We start from the raw sequence: 4,418 nt of genomic DNA on the forward strand, positions 1-4,418 counted from the left end.
TATATGAATAATGAATAAATTAAATAGATAGAAGTTTATTAAAAAACAAAATCAAAAGCATACAATTACATAAAGCACAAAATTACATAATTGAATTTGTGAGTGAGATTATATTTATTAATATAATTTTCTTAGAAATTGAACATTAATAAAATCTTTATATATATGGACATATTAACGCACATACACACTTTTACTTATAAGTAATTGGAGGAGATTCTATTACATTTTATTTCAATAATTAAATATATCAAATTACATAATTAGATGTATAATTTATGGTCTTTTGAATATTAAAATCCTTACCTACATAGGAGATTAATGAAACTGATTGAGAGATTATATTGTTTTATTGTTATGTCTTATCTATGTGATTAAGGATATTTATAAAACCCTTAACCTGGTTTCCTTAACGTTATTTTAGTGAGAGATAAACAACTAATTTCATAGTTATATTTTAATATAATTTATTTAGTTTTATTAATTTTTTATAAATATGATTAAAAATGTCTTTAAAACACTAATATGGTTATTTCCACACTAAAACTCCAGTAGAGAGAAATGAATAATGTATTATGTTGCTTTTAACTTGTAAATTTCTTGGATGAGATTTTTGGGATTTTATTATATTATTTCCTAGTATGATATTTTGTAGACTAAAATTTATAATAAAATTCAGAGTTATTTATTCTCATATCATGTTACTCATTATATTTTTGACTTGTTATTAATTTAAAAGTATATTAATAATGGGCAAAATTTTAAAATTTCACTTTTATCTTTATAAAATTGTACGAAATGCATTCTTTTTTGCTAATGCAAGAGTCGGACCTTCCCATTCATTAATCAAGAAATATAATACATAAAGGTTAAACACCACCTTCAAGGTCGTTGACCAAGGAAAAGGACTGAAACAAAACTTTTCCTTTCTTCTAACCATCAAACTAAACCATTCTAAAGAAGAAAAATAAATGAGTTTCGACGTGGTTTCTTAAAAACCCAGTCGACAGGAAGAGGAGGCTCCAACGCCCGAGAACTCAACCCATGAATAGCCCTCTCGAGATAGACAAAACGGTCCAAGAACTTATTGTCGCGTTGTATGCCCGTACCCCGAGGACCACAAACCTGCACGGGTGATCAAAACCGTTGAAACCCCATGGGCCATCCGACGGAGAATATTAATATCGGACTTTCCAACAAGCACAGAAGATAACTCGCAATGAGGGTGGTTTTCCACCCGACCCCACCGCCACGTGGAACTCAACGATTGTGATCGCGTCCGAACGGGGAAAACCACTTCCCGCCTGTAGGGGCTGCGAAAACCACTTCCGCGCCACAAAACTGCTCGTCCCCTCCGGACCGTCGGATGGCTTAGGAAAAAAAAGGACGGTTGTGCTTGATATCGCTCAGCCATAAGTCGCCGAACTTTAAGGCGCGATGGGGGTGGTTTTCAAATCCGTCCCTCCACCACGTGTCACTCTTTATATGGAGTCGTTGTCCATACTCCGAAACCACTTTCTGATGGAAAGCGGTGCGAACTCCTGAATACCGCTCTACCTGCTGCCTGTTCACCCGACTATAGGAATTAGGAAGCGGAAGCCCCCAGCTCCACTGCCGACGATTATTGACCAAAGCATTTTCTGGGCATGGGGAAAACTTGTGCCAAACCCTGAGGATTATAGGAGAAGAGATAAACCAATCGCCATTATCCACTAGGGCCATTCTTTTGCCAGTTTGCCCCAAAAGAACGAAACTAGCCAGGCTCTCCACACAGAACCGACAGGGAAAATTGATCCGATAGTTGAAGGAACTGCTCTCCCGCCACTTCCAATCTAACGAAAGCCCCATAACCGCAGGATGATCTGAAGAGGCGAAAGGAATTGTTTCAAAACCATCCACGAACCAATGGCGCCCAAAGGGAAAGTCAAGAGGCCGAGGAATCATTGGCTGGGGACACTTCACCTCTGCTAGAAACCCTCCCACTACTACGGACCACCTGAATGTCCTCTGCCGCTTGGTTATAGCAAAGAACCTTTAAACAATTTTGGGGCAAATCCTGCCACTTCTTCACCATCCTGCAATCTTCATTGTTCACCCCTTGGTTGGCTAGAATGTCCGCAAGCTTGTTAGCATTTCTGCGCACATGATTGAAACTTACCGACCCCAAACCTTGAAGGTGAGCTTGAATCCTTTGATAAACCTGGATTAGTCTCCAATGATTTGAGACTTTCTCCGGTTTGGATCCACAGCTGATTCTTTTAACAGAGTTGATCGTGATTTCGGAGTCTGCCTCAATAATGACATTTCAGCTATGAATTTTAATCAGAATCTCTAGGTCCTACTCCATCGCCATTAGTTCCGCCATGTTATTGGTTGCTTTACCTAAATGGCTGTGGAAGATTAATAGGATTCTTCCCTCTTCATTCCTTAAAACTCCTCCAAACCCAGCGACTCCGGGATTACCTTTGGAGGCTCCATCAATATTGAATTTCAGGTAGTTTTTCGGAGGAGGCTACCAGCAATCTTTCTCTATATTCATTGTCGTTATCTTTTTTCCAAGCCCTTGCGGAATGATCTTGTGCAATCCCAGCAGTCTGAGAGTTCTCAACTCCATTGTTGAGGGAGGAGTCTTTGGGATATTGCACACTGTGGTGCTGACTGTTTCCCTTATCTGCTTTAGAATCAAATCATATAGCTTCTGAGGGTTGGCTTTTTCATCCTTAAAGATTCTCTTATTTCTTTCTTTCCACACATTCCAGATAATGAATCCTGGTGTGAAAGCCCATGCTCGATTAATTGCCTCATTCTCCGAAAAGCTCCTCCTCTAATTATTTAGGGTGTTTGTGATGCTCTCTCTGTCCCTGTCTGATTGTTGGAAAATGTTATAGAAGGAATTCCACAACCAGGTGGTGTAAGAGCAGCAGTTGAGGATGTGCTCCATAGTCTCCTCTTGCTCTTCACAAAGCTAACATTTAGAAGGCCCCAAGACGCCCCTTTTTCTAATATTTTCCCAAGTCAAAATTTTCTTATGGTGCACCAGCCACATAAAGAGCTTGATTTTCATCCATCCTTGATGAGACCAGAGTTGCCTCCAAGATTTTTCTGGAACACAGGACTCCAGCCCTAGGAGAATATACTTTGCCTCTTTGAGATTGAAGGTGCCTTTGTTGTTGTTACCCCATCTCAATTGATCCTGCCCCTCTGTGACCATGATCATCCTCTGTTTTAAAATGCTTCTCAGTTCTTTTGCTTTTGTTGTTATTAGGCTGTTATTTCTACAATCAATGTTGCTCCAGTTTCTCCACTTGTCCTGGCCCTGAGGGATGTTCTAGAAATCTTTAACTTTGTGCAATCCTTGGGAATTTGTTTCCTGTTTGAGACTTATGAAGTCCTCCTTTAACAGCACCGGTTCTTGTTGCCATTTTTCCTCCCAAAAGAGTGCTTGCTCACCATCTCTGATTTCCCAGAAACTGTGTTGTTGCACTATATTTCTATTCTCCCAAGCCCTGTTCCAGATGAGAGAGCCCCTTATATCTCCTGACATTCTGATAAGATTATTAGTGTGCCAAGAGCTGGCATATTTTTCTTTCCAGACCCTTGCCCAAAGGGCTCTTGGCTCTTGCACCCATCGCCACCAAAGCTTGGCTCCTAGAACTTTATTTAGAATCTCCTGATCATTTAAGACTAGACCCCCATGTCTTTTGGGTTTGTAGATTTTTTCCCAGGAAACCAGGGCCCATTTCTTCCTTGTTTCCTCCTTACCCCACAGAAAATCTCTTTGAATGTTTCTGATTTTTTCTAAGACTCCTTTGGGAGCTGGAAGGGCTGATAACATGAAAATCGGGATGGATTGAAGAACTGCCTTAGTCAGAACTAATCTGCCCGCCAAGTTCAAGGCTCTGAAGGTCCATTTTTTAACTTTATCCTGCAACTTAATTATCATAGGATCCCAAATACTTTTAAGCATAGGTTTGTCTGTGAGAGGTACTCCCAAATATTTTGAGGGGAGGGAGTCCCTTTGGAAGCCAAGGATTCTTGAGATATTCCTTTGAATAGCAATGTTAGTATTAAAGAAGAATATTTTTGATTTGGTGAGATTAACTTCCATACCTGAAGCCTTTACAAAAGCATTGAGGATTTGCTTGTAGGCAGCCGCTTCTTTGACTGTGGGAATACCTTGCAACATGGTATCATCTATAAATTGCTGGTGAGTAAGAGTCTGTCCATTCTCCGATACTTGAAGACCCTTGATTTTGCCCATATTTTTAGCCTGCTTGATAACCCTGCCCAGTCCTTCCATCATGAGGACAGAGAGAAAGGGAGAGAGAGGGTCTCCCTGTCTCAGGCCTCTAGAGGGAAAGAAGATAACTGAGGGAGAGCTGTTAACCAAGATAGAAAAGTTGGAAGTAGTTACCAGA

This window comes from Pinus tabuliformis, chromosome 5_2, assembly GCF_031772625.1.
Source record: "Pinus tabuliformis cultivar Carrire ecotype Pingquan chromosome 5_2, CPIR1, whole genome shotgun sequence".
In the NCBI taxonomy this organism is placed as follows: domain Eukaryota; kingdom Viridiplantae; phylum Streptophyta; class Pinopsida; order Pinales; family Pinaceae; genus Pinus; species Pinus tabuliformis.